This window comes from Somniosus microcephalus, chromosome 20 (assembly GCF_052327205.1).
Source record: "Somniosus microcephalus isolate GS21.2 chromosome 20, FLI_Smic_1.0, whole genome shotgun sequence".
NCBI classification, from domain to species: domain Eukaryota; kingdom Metazoa; phylum Chordata; class Chondrichthyes; order Squaliformes; family Somniosidae; genus Somniosus; species Somniosus microcephalus.
In genome coordinates, this window is record NC_141006.1 from 20,227,474 (window position 1) to 20,243,517 (window position 16,044).

Below are 16,044 nucleotides of genomic sequence, written 5' to 3' on the forward strand. Positions count from 1 at the left end.
GCCTGGTGCCTGTAAGATTGTGTGCCTGGTGCCTGTAACATTGTCTGCCTGGTGCCTGTAACATTGTCTGACTGGTGCCTGTAAGATTGTGCACCTGGTGCCTGTAATATTGTGTGCCTGGTGCCTGTAAGATGGGGTGCCTGTAAGATTGTGTGCCTGGTGCCGAAAACATTGTGTGTCTGGCGCCTGTAACATTGTGTGCCTGGTGCCTGTAAGATTGTGTGCCTGTTGCCTGTAACATTGTGTGTCTGGTGCCTGTAAGATTGTGTGCCTGGTGCCTGTAAGATTGTGTGCCTGGTGCCTTTAACATTGTGCGCCTGGTGCCTGTAAGATTGTGTGCCTGGTGCCTGTAACATTGTGTGCCTGGTGCCTGTAACATTGTGTGCCTGGAGCCTGTAACATTGTGTGCCTGGAGCCTGTAACATTGCGTGCCTGGTGCCTGTAAGATTGTGTGCCTGTTGCCTGTAACATTGTGTGCTTTGTGCCTGTAACATTGTGTGTCTGGTGCCTGTAACCAGCAGTGGGAAACTATGCTCCCTGACGTGTTGCATTCCATCAGGTCTCTCCTTTCTACATCTACCAATGTCACACCTCACGAGCGAGTCTTCAGCTTCCAGCATCGCTCCGTCCATGGGACGTCTCTACCATCATGGTTGGCAGCTCCCAGCCCTGTGCTGCTCTGAAGATTCGTCCAATCATCTAAAACCGATCCTCTCATCGATGAGGTAGAACTTATGGATGTCAACACCACGTACACGCACGTGTGGTACCCTGATGGCCGGGAGTCCACCGTTTCACTCCGGGACCTGGGTCCCTGTCCGGCTGGTTCCACAGACCCATCAATAGAGGGACCCACGAGGATGATGCTGACACTCTGCGCTCCCCCAAAGATGGCGCCCTACCTGGGGCATCGAGAGATCTGCCAGCTGCCCCACTGGATCCACTCGGGGAGCTGAGTTTTCCCTGTGGGATGGCCACCCAAGGCCAGGAAGCCGGTCAATCCCCAGCTATCCAACAGGATGAAGCCAGTTCTGTGCCTGTGGGGACTCACACCCGGAGTCACAATCTCCCCAACCTCCCACGGTTCGATCAGAGCAACACGGGCATTGTCGATCCACCGGTATGGATCAAGTGGCCCAGGGACCAAGACACGGTCCAGGGAGACGTGCCTTCTAGCCATAAACAAAAATCTAAAAGACGGCGGCTATTCGTGGTCCACCTGATCCGCTAAGAGGAAGTCGTCGGACTTCCAAATCTTTCAGGCAGGAAGAACGTTGTAAATCTCATCGTCATCAAGAAACTACTCGTGAAATAACGCTGGACGGCCAGCTGATGGCGCCATCCAAGGAGTATAAATACTTGGGCGTCGGCACCGGCTGGCCAGGGACATTTTCGAAGACAAGGAACTATTGAAGTACAACTAGACCTCCATGTTCTGAAACAAGTTGATTAAAGCCTTGCTTTATGCTCAAACCAAGTGCGTAGTGAGTTCTATTACGTCAGCTGTTGCCTGTAACATTGTGTGCCTGGTGCCTGTAACATTGTGTGCCTGGTACTGTAATATTGTGTGCCTGGTGCCTCTAACATTGTGTGCCTCGTACCTGTAACATTGTGTGTCTGGTGCCTGTAAGATTGAGTGCCTCACACCTGTAACATTGTGCGCCTGGTGCTTGAAACATTGTGTGCCAGGCGCCTGTCACATTGTGTGACTGGCGCCTGTAACATTGTGTGCCTGCCGCCTGTAACATTTTGTGCCACGTGCCTGTAACATTGTGTGCCTGGTGCCTGGTGCCTGTAAGATTGTGTGCCTGGTGGCTGTAATACTGTGTGCCTAGTGCATCTAACATTGTGTGCCTCATGCCTATAACATTGTGTGCCTGGTGCCTGTAAGATTGTGTGTCTGGTGCCTGTAACATGTGCGCCTGGTGCCTGTATGATTGTGTGTCTGGTGCCTGTGACATTGTGTGTCTGGTGCCTATAACATTGTGTCTGGTGCCTGTTACATTGTGTGCCTGGTGCCTGTAACAGTGTGTGCCTGGCACCTGTAACATTGTGTGCCTGGTTCCTGTAACATTGTGTGTCTGGCACGTGTAACATTGTGTGCCTGGTGCCTGTAACATTTTGTGCCTGGTGTCTGTAATATTGTGTGCCTGGGGCCTGTAAGATTGTGTGCCTGGTACCTGTAACATTGTGTGCCTCGCACTTGTAACATTGTGTGCCTGGTGCCTGTAACATTGTGTGCCTGAATCCTGTAACTTATTGTGCCTGGTGCCTGTAACATTGTCTGCCTGGTGCCTGTAACATTGTCTGACTGGTGCCTGTAAGATTGTGTGCCTGGTGCCTGTAAAATTGTGTGCCTGGTGCCTGTAAGATTGTGCGCCTGGTGCCTGTAATATTGTGTGCCTGGTGCCTAGCACATGGTGTGTCTGGTGCCTGTAACATTGTGTGTCTGGAGCCTGTAATAATGTGCGCCTGAATCCTGTAAGATTGTGTGCCTGGTGCCCGTAACATTGTGTGCCTGGTGCCTGTAACATTTTGTGCCTGCTGCCTGTAACATTGAGTGCCTGGTGTCTGTAATATTGTGTACCTAGCATCTGTGACATTGTTCTGGTGCCTGTAACATTGTGTGTCTGGTGCCTGTAAGATTGTGTGCCTGGTGCGTGTAAGATTGTGTGCCTGGTGCCTGTAACATTGTGTGCCTGGTGCCTGTAACATTGTGTGTCTGGTGCCTGTAACATTGTGTGTCTGGTGCCTGTAACATTGTGTGATGCCCAAAACATTGTGTGCCTGGTGCCTGTACGATTGTGTGCCTGGTGCCTGTAACATTGTGTGCTTGGTGCCTGTAACATTGTGTGCCTGGTGCCTGTAACATTGTCTGCCTGGTGCCTGTAACATTGTCTGACTGGTGCCTGTAAGATTGTGTGCCTGGTGCCTGTAAGATTTTGTGCCTGGCGCCTGTAAGATTGTATGCCTGGTGCCTGTAACATTGTGCGCCTGGTGCCTGTAAGTTTGTGCACCTGGTGTCTGTAATATTGTGTGTCTGGTGCCGAGCACATTGTGTGTCTGGTGCCTGTAACATTGTGTGTGTGGAGCCTGTAATAATGTGTGCCTGAATCCTGTAAGATTGTGTGCCTGGTGCCTGTAACATTGTGTGCCTGGTGCCTGTAACATTTTGTGCCTGCTGCCTGTAACATTGTGTGCCTGGTACCTGTAACATTATGTGTCTCGTGTCCTGTGACATTGTGTGCCTGGTGCCTGTAACATTGTGTGCCTGGCACTTGTAACATTGTGTGCCTGGTGCCTGTAACATTGTGTGCCTGGTGCCTGTAAGATTGTGTGCCTGGTGCCTGTAATACTGTGTGCCTGGTGCATGTAAAATTGTGTGTCTCTTGCCTGTAACATTGTGCATCTGGTGCCTGTAACCTTGTGTGCCTGCTGCCTGTAACATTGTGTGCCCGGCACCTGTAACATTGTGTGCATGGCAACTGTGACATTGTGTGCCTGGTGCCTGTAACATTGTGTACCTGCTGCCTGTAACATTGTATGCCTGGTGTCTGTAAGATTGTGTGCCTCGTGCCTGTAACATTGTGTGCCTGGCACCTGTAACATTGTGTGCCTGGCGCCTCTAAGATTGTGTGTCTGTTGCCTGTAACATGTGCGCCTGCTGCCTGTAAGAATGTGTGCCTGGTGCCTGTAACAATGTGTGTCTGGTGCCTATAACATTGTGTCTGGTGCCTGTTACATTGTGTGCTGGTGCCTGTAACATTGTGTGCCTGGTGCCTGTAACATTGTGTGCCTGGTGCCTGTAAGATTGCGTGCCTGGCGCCTGTAAGATTGTGTGCCTGGCACCTCTAATACTGTGTGCCTCATGTCTGTGACATTGTGTGCCTGGTGCCTGTAACCCACTTGCCTGTAAGATTGTGTGCCTGGTGGCTGTGGAATTGTGTGCCTGGTGTCTGCAATATTGTGTGCCTGGTGCCTAGCACATTGCGTGTCTGGTGCCTGTAACATTGTGTGTGTGGAGCCTGTAATAATGTGTGCCTGAATCCTGTAAGATTGTGTGCTTGGTGACTGTAACATTGTGTGCCTGGTGCCTGTAACATTTTGTGCCTGCTGCCTGTAACATTGTGTGCCTGGTACCTGTAAATTTATGTGTCTCGTGTCCTGTGACATTGTGTGCCTCGTGCCAGTAACATTGTGTGTCTGGTGCCTGTAACATTGTGTGTCTGTTGCCTGTAACATTGTGTGATGCCCAAAACATTGTGTGCCTGGTGCCTGTAAGATTGTGTGCCTGGTGCCTGTAACATTGTCTGCCTGGTGCCTGTAACATTGTCTGCCTGGTGCCTGTAACATTGTCTGCCTGGTGCCTGTTACATTGTCTGACTGGTGCCTGTAACATTGTGTGCCTGGTGCCTGTAAGATTGTGTGCCAGGTGCCTGTAGGATTGTATGCTTGGTGCCTGTAACATTGTGCACCTGGTGCCTGTAAGATTGTGCGCCTGGTGTCTGCAATATTGTGTGCCTGGTGCCTAGCACATTGTGTGTCTGGTGCCTGTAACATTGTGTGTGTGGAGCCTGTAATAATTTGTGCCTGAATCCTGTAAGATTGTGTGCCTGGTGCCTGTAACATTGTGTGCCTGGTGCATGTAACATTTTGTGCCTGCTGCCTGTAACATTGTGTGCCTGGTACCTGTAACATTATGTGTCTCGTGTCCTGTGACATTGTGTGCCTCGTGCCTGTAACATTGTGTGTCTGGTGCCTGTAATATTGTGTGTCTGGTGCCTGTAACATTGTCTGCCTGGTGCCTGTAACATTACCTGACTGGTGCCTGTAAGATTGTGTGCCTGGTGCCTGTAAGATTGTGTGCCTGGTGCCTGTAAGATTGTGTGCCTGGTGCCTGTAAGATTGTCTGCCTGGTGCCTGTAACATTGTCTGACTGGTGCCTGTAAGATTGTGCGCCTGGTGCCTGTAATATTGTGTGCCTGGTGCCTGTAAGATTGGGTGCCTGTAAGATTGTGTGCCTGGTGCCTAAAACATTGTGTGTCTGGCGCCTGTAACATTGTGTGTCTGGTGCCTGTAACATTGTGTGTCTGGTGCCTGTAACATTGTGTGATGCCCAAAACATAGTGTGCCTGGTGCCTGTAACATTGTGTGCCTGGTGCCTGTAACATTGTGTGCCTGGTGCCTGTAACATTGTGTGTCTGAAGCCTGTAACATTCTGTGCCTGAATCCTGTAACTTTGTGTGCCTGGTGCCTGTAACATTGTCTGCCTGCTGCCTGTTACATTGTCTGACTGGTGCCTGTAAGATTGTGTGCCAGGTGCCTGTAGGATTGTATGCTTGGTGCCTGTAACATTGTGCACCTGGTTCCTGTAAGATTGTGCGCCTGGTGCCTAGCACATTGTGTGTCTGGTGCCTGTAACATTGTGTGTGTGGAGCCTGTAATAATGTGTGCCTGAATCCTGTAAGATTGTGTGCCTGGTGCCTGTAACATTGTGTGCCTGGTGCATGTAACATTATGTGTCTCGTGTCCTGTGACATTGCGTGCCTCGTGCCTGTAACATTGTGTGTCTGGTGCCTGTAATATTGTGTGCCTGGTGCCTGTAACATTGTCTGCCTGGTGCCTGTAACATTGTCTGACTGGTGCCTGTAAGATTGTGTGCCTGGTGCCTGTAAGATTGTGTGCCTGGTGCCTGTAAGATTGTGTGCCTGGTGCCTGTAACATTGTCTGCCTGGTGCCTGTAACATTGTCTGCCTGGTGCCTGTAACATTGTCTGACTGGTGCCTGTAAGATTGTGCACCTGGTGCCTGTAATATTGTGTGCCTGGTGCCTGTAAGATGGGGTGCCTGTAAGATTGTGTGCCTGGTGCCGAAAACATTGTGTGTCTGGTGCCTGTAACATTGTGTGCCTGGTGCCTGTAAGATTGTGTGCCTGTTGCCTGTAACATTGTGTGTCTGGTGCCTGTAAGATTGTGTGCCTGGTGCCTGTAAGATTGTGTGCCTGGTGCCTTTAACATTGTGCGCCTGGTGCCTGTAAGATTGTGTGCCTGGTGCCTGTAACATTGTGTGCCTGGTGCCTGTAAGATTGTGTGCCTGGAGCCTGTAACATTGTGTGCCTGGAGCCTGTAACATTGTGTGCCTGGTGCCTGTAAGATTGTGTGCCTGTTGCCTGTAACATTGTGTGCTTTGTGCCTGTAACATTGTGTGTCTGGTGCCTGTAACCAGCAGTGGGAAACTATGCTCCCTGACGTGTTGCATTCCATCAGGTCTCTCCTTTCTACATCTACCAATGTCACACCTCACGAGCGAGTCTTCAGCTTCCAGCATCGCTCCGTCCATGGGACGTCTCTACCATCATGGTTGGCAGCTCCCGGCCCTGTGCTGCTCTGAAGATTCGTCCAATCATCTAAAACCGATCCTCTCATCGATGAGGTAGAACTCATGGATGTCAACACCACGTACACGCACGTGTGGTACCCTGATGGCCGGGAGTCCACCGTTTCACTCCGGGACCTGGGTCCCTGTCCGGCTGGTTCCACAGACCCATCAATAGAGGGACCCACGAGGATGATGCTGACACTCTGCGCTCCCCCAAAGATGGCGCCCTACCTGGGGCATTGAGAGATCTGCCAGCTGCCCCACTGGATCCACTCGGGGAGCCGAGTTTTCCCCGTGGGATGGCCACCCGAGGCCAGGAAGCCGGTCAATCCCCAGCTATCCAACAGGATGAAGCCAGTTCTGTGCCTGTGGGGACTCGCACCCGGAGTCACAATCTCCCCAACCTCCCACGGATCGATCAGAGCAACACGGGCATTGTCGATCCACCGGTATGGATCAAGTGGCCCAGGGACCAAGACACGGTCCAGGGAGACGTGCCTTCTAGCCATAAACAAAAATCTAAAAGACGGCGGCTATTCGTGGTCCACCTGATCCGCTAAGAGGAAGTCGTCGGACTTCCAAATCTTTCAGGCAGGAAGAACGTTGTAAATCTCATCGTCATCAAGAAACTACTCGTGAAATAACGGTGGACGGCCAGCTGATGGCGCCATCCAAGGAGTATAAATACTTGGGCGTCGGCACCGGCTGGCCAGGGACATTTTCGAAGACAAGGAACTATTGAAGTACAACTAGACCTCCATGTTCTGAAACAAGTTGATTAAAGTCTTGCTTTATGCTCAAACCAAGTGCGTAGTGAGTTCTATTACGTCAGCTGTTGCCTGTAACATTGTGTGCCTGGTGCCTGTAACATTGTGTGCCTGGTACTGTAATACTGTGTGCCTGGTGCCTCTAACATTGTGTGCCTCGTACCTGTAACATTGTGTGTCTGGTGCCTGTAAGATTGAGTGCCTCACACCTGTAACATTGTGTGCCTGGTGCTTGAAACATTGTGTGCCAGGCGCCTGTCACATTGTGTGACTGGCGCCTGTAACATTGTGTGCCTGCCGCCTGTAACATTTTGTGCCACGTGCCTGTAACATTGTGTGCCTGGTGCCTGTAAGATTGTGTGCCTGGTGCCTGTAACATTGTCTGCCTGGTGCCTGTAACATTGTCTGACTGGTGCCTGTAAGATTGTGTGCCTGGTGCCTGTAAGATTGTGTGCCTGGTGCCTGTAAGATTGTGTGCCTGGTGCCTGTAACATTGTCTGCCTGGTGCCTGTAACATTGTCTGCCTGGTGCCTGTAACATTGTCTGACTGGTGCCTGTAAGATTGTGCACCTGGTGCCTGTAATATTGTGTGCCTGGTGCCTGTAAGATGGGGTGCCTGTAAGATTGTGTGCCTGGTGCCGAAAACATTGTGTGTCTGGTGCCTGTAACATTGTGTGCCTGGTGCCTGTAAGATTGTGTGCCTGTTGCCTGTAACATTGTGTGTCTGGTGCCTGTAAGATTGTGTGCCTGGTGCCTGTAAGATTGTGTGCCTGGTGCCTTTAACATTGTGCGCCTGGTGCCTGTAAGATTGTGTGCCTGGTGCCTGTAACATTGTGTGCCTGGTGCCTGTAAGATTGTGTGCCTGGAGCCTGTCACATTGTGTGACTGGCGCCTGTAACATTGTGTGCCTGCCGCCTGTAACATTTTGTGCCACGTGCCTGTAACATTGTGTGCCTGGTGCCTGTAAGATTGTGTGCCTGGTGGCTGTAATACTGTGTGCCTAGTGCATCTAACATTGTGTGCCTCATGCCTATAACATTGTGTGCCTGGTGCCTGTAAGATTGTGTGTCTGGTGCCTGTAACATGTGCGCCTGGCGCCTGTATGATTGTGTGTCTGGTGCCTGTGACATTGTGTGTCTGGTGCCCATAACATTGTGTCTGGTGCCTGTTACATTGTGTGCCTGGTGCCTGTAACAGTGTGTGCCTGGCACCTGTAACATTGTGTGCCTGGTTCCTGTAACATTGTGTGTCTGGCACGTGTAACATTGTGTGCCTGGTGCCTGTAACATTTTGTGCCTGGTGTCTGTAATATTGTGTGCCTGGGGCCTGTAAGATTGTGTGCCTGGTACCTGTAACATTGTGTGCCTCGCACTTGTAACATTGTGTGTCTGGTGCCTGTAAGATTGTGTGCCTGGTGCGTGTAAGATTGTGTGCCTGGTGCCTGTAACATTGTGTGCCTGGTGCCTGTAACATTGTTTGTCTGGTGCCTGTAACATTGTGTGTCTGGTGCCTGTAACATTGTGTGATGCCCAAACCATTGTGTGCCTGGTGCCTGTACGATTGTGTGCCTGGTGCCTGTAACATTGTGTGTCTGAAGCCTGTAACAATGTGTGCCTGAATCCTGTAACTTTGTGTGCCTGGTGCCTGTAACATTGTCTGCCTGGTGCCTGTAACATTGTCTGACTGGGGCCTGTAGGATTGTGTGCCTGGTGCCGGTAAGATTGTGTGCCTGGTGCCTGTAAGATTGTGCGCCTGGTGCCTGTAACATTGTGTGATGCCCAAAACATTGTGTGCCTGGTGCCTGTAACATCGTGTGTCTGGTGCCTGTAACATTGTGTGCCTGAATCCTGTAACTTATTGTGCCTGGTGCCTGTAACATTGTGTGCCTGGTGCCTGTAACATTGTCTGACTGGTGCCTGTAAGATTGTGTGCCTGGTGCCTGTAAAATTGTGTGCCTGGTGCCTGTAAGATTGTGCGCCTGGTGCCTGTAATATTGTGTGCCTGGTGCCTAGCACATGGTGTGTCTGGTGCCTGTAACATTGTGTGTCTGGAGCCTGTAATAATGTGCGCCTGAATCCTGTAAGATTGTGTGCCTGGTGCCCGTAACATTGTGTGCCTGGTGCCTGTAACATTTTGTGCCTGCTGCCTGTAACATTGTGTGCCTGGTGTCTGTAATATTGTGTACCTAGCATCTGTGACATTGTGTGTCTGGTGCCTGTAACATTGTGTGTCTGGTGCCTGTAAGATTGTGTGCCTGGTGCGTGTAAGATTGTGTGCCTGGTGCCTGTAACATTGTGTGCCTGGTGCCTGTAACATTGTGTGTCTGGTGCCTGTAACATTGTGTGTCTGGTGCCTGTAACATTGTGTGCCTGGTGCCTGTACGATTGTGTGTCTGGTGCCTGTAACATTGTGTGTCTGGTGCCTGTAAGATTGTGTGCCTGGTGCCATTAACATTGTGTGCCTGGTGCCTGTACGATTGTGTGACTGGTGCCTGTAACATTGTGTGCCTGGTACTTGTAACATTGTGTGATTGGTGCCTGTAACATTGTGAGCCTGGTGCCTGTAACATTGTGTGCCTGGTGCCTGTACGATTGTGTGCCTGGTGCCTGTAACATTGTGTGTCTGGTGCCTTTAACATTGTGTGCCTGGTGCCTGTAACATTGTGTGCCTGGTGTCTGTAATATTGTGTGCCTGATGCCTGTAACATTGTGTGCCTGGTGCCTGTAACATTGTGTGTCTGGTGCCTGTAACATTGTGTGATGCCCAAAACATTGTGTGCCTGGTGCCTGTAAGATTGTGTGCCTGGTGCCTGTAACATTGTGTGCCTGGTGCCTGTAACATTGAGTGCCTCGTGCCTGTAACATGTTGTGCCTGGTGCCTGTAACATTGTCTTCCTGGTGCCTGTAACATTGTCTGACTGGTGCCTGTAAGATTGTGTGCCAGGTGCCTGTAAGATTGTGTGCCTGGTGCCTGTAAGATTGTGTGCCTGGTGCCTGTAATATTGTGTGCCTGGTGCCTAGCACATTGTGTGTCTGGTGCCTGTAACATTGTGTGTCTAGAGCCTGTAACATTTTGTGCCTGCTGCCTGTAACATTGTGTGCCTGGTACCTGTAACATGATGTGTCTCGTCTCCTGTAAAATTGTGAGACTCGTGCCTGTAACTTTGTGTGCCTGGTGCCTGCAAAAATTGAGTGCCTGGTGGCTGTAACATTATGTGCCTGGTGCCTGTAACACTGCACACCTGGCGCTTGTAACATTGTGCGTTTGGTGCCTGTAACAGTGTGTGTCTGAAGCCTGTAACATTGTGTGTCTGGTGCCTGTAACATTGTGGGGCTGATGCCTGTAACATTGTGTGCCTGGTGCCTGTAACATTGTGTGCCTGGTGCTTGTAACGTTGTGTGCCTGTTGCCTGTAACATCGTGTGCCTGGTGCCTGTAACATTGTGTGCCTGGTGCCTGTAACATTGTGTGTCTGGTGCCTGTAAGATTGTGTGCCTGGTGCCTGTAACATTATGTGCCTGGTGCCTGTAACAGCGTGTGCCTGGTGCCTGTAACTTTGTGTGTCTGGTGCCTGTAACATCGTGTGCCTGGTGCCTGTAACATTGTGTGTCTGGTGCCTGTAGCGTTGTGTATCCTGTGCCTGTAACTTTGTGTGATGCCCAAAACATTGTGTGCCTGGTGCCTGTAAGATTGTGTCTGGTGCCTGTAACATTGTGCGTCTTGTGCCTGTAACATTGTGTGATGCCCAAAATATTGTGTGCCTGGTGCCTGTAACATTGCGTGCCTGGTGCCTGTAACATTGTGTGCCTGGTGCCTGTAATATCGTGTACCTGGTGCCTGTAACATTGTGTGTCTGGTGCCTGTAACATTGTGTGATGCCCAAAACATTGTGTGCCTGGTGCCTGTAAGATTGTGTGCCTGGTGCCTGTAAGATTGTATGCCTGGTGCCTGTAACATTATGCGCCTGGTGCCTGTAAGATTGTGCGCCTGGTGTCTGTAATATTGTGTGCCTGGTGCCTAGCACATTGTGTGTCTGGTGCCTGTAACATTGTGTGTGTGGAGCCTTTAATAATGTGTGCCTGGTGCCTGTAACATTGTGTGTCTGGTGCCTGTAACATTGTGTGTCTGGTGCCTGTAACATTGTGTGCCTGGTGCCTGTAAGATTGTGTGCCTGGTGCCTGTAATACTGTGTGCCTGGTGCATGTAAAATTTTGTGTCTCTTGCCTGTAACATTGTGCATCTGGTGCCTGTAACCTTGTGTGCCTGCTGCCTGTAACATTGTGTGCCCGGCACCTGTAACATTGTGTGCCTGGCACCTGTAACATTGTGTGCCTGGCGCCTGTAACATTGTGTGCCTAGTGCCTGTAACATTGTGTGCCTGGTGCCTGTAACATTGTGTGCCTGGTGCCTGTAAGATTGCATGCCTGGCGCCTGTAAGATTGTGTGCCTGGCACCTCTAATACTGTGTGCCTCATGACTGTGACATTGTGTGCCTGGTGCCTGTAACCCACTTGCCTGTAAGATTGTGTGCCTGGTGGCTGTGGAATTGTGTGCCTGGTGCCTGTAAGATTGTGTGCCTGGTGCCTGTAACATTGTGCGCCTGGTGCCTCTAAGATTGTATGCCTGGTGCCTGTAACATTGTGTGCCTGGCAATTGTAACATTGTGTGCCTGGTACTTGTAACATTGTGTGCCTGGTGCCCGTAAGGTTGTGTGCCTGGAGCCTGTATGATTCTATGCCTGGTGCCTGTAAGATTGTGTGCCTGGTGCCTGTATCATTGCGTGCCTCGTGTGTGTAAGATTGTGTGCCTGGCGCTTGTAACATTGTGTGCCTGGCACTTGTAAAATTGTGTGCCAGGTGGCTGTAACATTGTGTGCCTGATGCCTGTAATACTGTGTGCATGGTGCATGTTACATTGTGTGCCTTGTACCTGTAACATTCTGTGTCTGGTGCCTGTAAGATTGTGTGCCGCATTCCTGTAACATTTTGTCTCTGGTGCCTGTAACATTGTGTCCCAGGTGCCTGTAACATTGTGTGCCTGGTGGCTGCAACATTTTGTGACATGTGCCTGTAACATTGTGTGCTTGATGCCTGTAACATTGTGTGCCTGGCGCCTGTAGCATTGTTTGCCTGGTGCCTGTAACATTGTGTGCCTGGTGCCTGTAATACTGTGTGCCTGGTGCATGTAACATTGTGTGTTTCATGCCTGTAACATTGTGTGTCTGGTGCCTTTAACATTGTGTGCCTGGTGCCTGTAACATTGTGTGCCTGGTGTCTGTAATATTGTGTGCCTGATGCCTGTAACATTGTGTGCCTGGTGCCTGTAACATTGTGTGTCTGGTGCCTGTAACATTGTGTGATGCCCAAAACATTGTGTGCCTGGTGCCTGTAAGATTGTGTGCCTGGTGCCTGTAACATTGTGTGCCTGGTGCCTGTAACATTGAGTGCCTCGTGCCTGTAACATGTTGTGCCTGGTGCCTGTAACATTGTCTTCCTGGTGCCTGTAACATTGTCTGACTGGTGCCTGTAAGATTGTGTGCCAGGTGCCTGTAAGATTGTGTGCCTGGTGCCTGTAAGATTGTGTGCCTGGTGCCTGTAATATTGTGTGCCTGGTGCCTAGCACATTGTGTGTCTGGTGCCTGTAACATTGTGTGTCTAGAGCCTGTAACATTTTGTGCCTGCTGCCTGTAACATTGTGTGCCTGGTACCTGTAACATGATGTGTCTCGTCTCCTGTAAAATTGTGAGACTCGTGCCTGTAACTTTGTGTGCCTGGTGCCTGCAAAAATTGAGTGCCTGGTGGCTGTAACATTATGTGCCTGGTGCCTGTAACACTGCACACCTGGCGCTTGTAACATTGTGCGTTTGGTGCCTGTAACAGTGTGTGTCTGAAGCCTGTAACATTGTGTGTCTGGTGCCTGTAACATTGTGGGGCTGATGCCTGTAACATTGTGTGCCTGGTGCCTGTAACATTGTGTGCCTGGTGCTTGTAACGTTGTGTGCCTGTTGCCTGTAACATCGTGTGCCTGGTGCCTGTAACATTGTGTGCCTGGTGCCTGTAACATTGTGTGTCTGGTGCCTGTAAGATTGTGTGCCTGGTGCCTGTAACATTATGTGCCTGGTGCCTGTAACAGTGTGTGCCTGGTGCCTGTAACTTTGTGTGTCTGGTGCCTGTAACATCGTGTGCCTGGTGCCTGTAACATTGTGTGTCTGGTGCCTGTAGCGTTGTGTATCCTGTGCCTGTAACTTTGTGTGATGCCCAAAACATTGTGTGCCTGGTGCCTGTAAGATTGTGTCTGGTGCCTGTAACATTGTGCGTCTTGTGCCTGTAACATTGTGTGATGCCCAAAATATTGTGTGCCTGGTGCCTGTAACATTGCGTGCCTGGTGCCTGTAACATTGTGTGCCTGGTGCCTGTAATATCGTGTACCTGGTGCCTGTAACATTGTGTGTCTGGTGCCTGTAACATTGTGTGATGCCCAAAACATTGTGTGCCTGGTGCCTGTAAGATTGTGTGCCTGGTGCCTGTAAGATTGTATGCCTGGTGCCTGTAACATTATGCGCCTGGTGCCTGTAAGATTGTGCGCCTGGTGTCTGTAATATTGTGTGCCTGGTGCCTAGCACATTGTGTGTCTGGTGCCTGTAACATTGTGTGTGTGGAGCCTTTAATAATGTGTGCCTGGTGCCTGTAACATTGTGTGTCTGGTGCCTGTAACATTGTGTGTCTGGTGCCTGTAACATTGTGTGCCTGGTGCCTGTAAGATTGTGTGCCTGGTGCCTGTAATACTGTGTGCCTGGTGCATGTAAAATTTTGTGTCTCTTGCCTGTAACATTGTGCATCTGGTGCCTGTAACCTTGTGTGCCTGCTGCCTGTAACATTGTGTGCCCGGCACCTGTAACATTGTGTGCCTGGCACCTGTAACATTGTGTGCCTGGCGCCTGTAACATTGTGTGCCTAGTGCCTGTAACATTGTGTGCCTGGTGCCTGTAACATTGTGTGCCTGGTGCCTGTAAGATTGCATGCCTGGCGCCTGTAAGATTGTGTGCCTGGCACCTCTAATACTGTGTGCCTCATGACTGTGACATTGTGTGCCTGGTGCCTGTAACCCACTTGCCTGTAAGATTGTGTGCCTGGTGGCTGTGGAATTGTGTGCCTGGTGCCTGTAAGATTGTGTGCCTGGTGCCTGTAACATTGTGCGCCTGGTGCCTCTAAGATTGTATGCCTGGTGCCTGTAACATTGTGTGCCTGGCAATTGTAACATTGTGTGCCTGGTACTTGTAACATTGTGTGCCTGGTGCCCGTAAGGTTGTGTGCCTGGAGCCTGTATGATTCTATGCCTGGTGCCTGTAAGATTGTGTGCCTGGTGCCTGTATCATTGCGTGCCTCGTGTGTGTAAGATTGTGTGCCTGGCGCTTGTAACATTGTGTGCCTGGCACTTGTAAAATTGTGTGCCAGGTGGCTGTAACATTGTGTGCCTGATGCCTGTAATACTGTGTGCATGGTGCATGTTACATTGTGTGCCTTGTACCTGTAACATTCTGTGTCTGGTGCCTGTAAGATTGTGTGCCGCATTCCTGTAACATTTTGTCTCTGGTGCCTGTAACATTGTGTCCCAGGTGCCTGTAACATTGTGTGCCTGGTGGCTGCAACATTTTGTGCCATGTGCCTGTAACATTGTGTGCTTGATGCCTGTAACATTGTGTGCCTGGCGCCTGTAGCATTGTTTGCCTGGTGCCTGTAACATTGTGTGCCTGGTGCCTGTAATACTGTGTGCCTGGTGCATGTAACATTGTGTGTTTCATGCCTGTAACATTGTGTGTCTGGTGCCTGTTACATTGTGTGCCTCATGCCTGTAACTTTGTGTGCCTGGTGCCTGTAACATTGTATGACTGGTGCCTGTAACATTGTGTGCCTGGTGCCTAAAACATTGTGTGCCTGGTGCCTGTAAGATTGTGTGCCTGGTGCCTGTAACACTGTGTGTCTGGAGCCTGTAACATTGTGTGCCTGAATCCTGTAACTTTGTGTGCCTGGTGCCTGTAACATTGTCTGCCTGTTGCCTGTAACATTGTCTGACTGGTGCCTGTAAGATTGTGTGCCTGGTGCCTGTAACATTGTGTGCCTGGTACTTGTAACATTGTGTGATTGGTGCCTGTAACATTGTGTGCCTGGTGCCTGTAACATTGTGTGCCTGGTGCCTGTAACATTGTGTGCCTGAATCCTGTAAATTATTGTGCCTGGTGCCTGTAACATTGTCTGCCTGGTGCCTGTAACATTGTCTGACTGGTGCCTGTAAGATTGTGTGCCTGGTGCCTGTAAGATTGTGTGCCTGGTGCCTGTAAGATTGTGTGCCTGCTGCCTGTAATATTGTGTGCCTGGTGCCTAGCACATTGTGTGTCTGGTGCCTGTAACATTGTGTGTCTGGTGCTTGTAACATTGTGTGCCTGAATCCTGTAATTTTGTGTGCCTGGTGCCTGTAACATTGCCTGCCTGGTGCCTGTAACATTGTCTGACTGGTGCCTGTAAGATTGTGTGCCTGGTGCCTGTAAGATTTTGTGCCTGGTGCCTGTAAGATTGTATGCCTGGTGCCTGTAACATTGTGTGCCTGGTGCCTGTAAGTTTGTGCGCCTGGTGTCTGTAATATTGTGTGCCTGGTGCCTAGCACATTGTGTGTCTGGTGCCTGTAACATTGTGTGTGTGGAGCCTGTAATAATGTGTGCCTGAATCCTGTAAGATTGTGTGCCTGGTGCCTGTAACATTGTGTGCCTGGTGCCTGTAACATTTTGTGCCTGGCATTTGTAACATTGTGTGCCTGGCGCCTGTAACATTGTGTGCCTGGTGCCTGTAAGATTGTGTGCCTGGTGCCTGTAATACTGTGTGCCTGGTGCATGTAAAATTGTGTGTC